Source organism: Plasmopara halstedii (assembly GCF_900000015.1).
Source record: "Plasmopara halstedii genome assembly, contig: Scaffold_1343, whole genome shotgun sequence".
Lineage (NCBI taxonomy): Eukaryota > Oomycota > Peronosporomycetes > Peronosporales > Peronosporaceae > Plasmopara > Plasmopara halstedii.
In genome coordinates, this window is record NW_020188258.1 from 222556 (window position 1) to 223016 (window position 461).

Sequence of the window (461 nt, forward strand, 5' to 3'; positions counted from 1 at the left end):
ATGAGATCGACCTGGTTCCGGGAATTAAATACTGCGTAACATTCCGATGGCCCCTGCAAGGAGCAGTGCGACGTCATTGACGTCTTTTTCCGTGCGAAGCACGGCGCTGGGATGGTGCGTGAGAGCAAGTCTCCCCATTCGACACCCACACTTTGTGTTTGTGTCGATCGGCATGTGGCGTATCGTTCATGCTTACAAAAAGCTCAACGCTGCCACCATTTCGGCACAGACGCCGATCCCTAGAATGGATTTTCTTCGGAACAACATGGTGAGATGTACGAAGTAAAGTGCACTTGACTTGGTCGATGGGTGTTACCATGAGAGCGATTGATATTCCGCTAACAGCGGTGAGCACTCCGAGCGGCATGCTCTGGGAGTGGATGGTGATGCCCCAAGGGCTGTTAAATGCACCAGCAACATATAATCGTCTTGTGACGCAGTTGTTCAGGCCCCACAGGGCG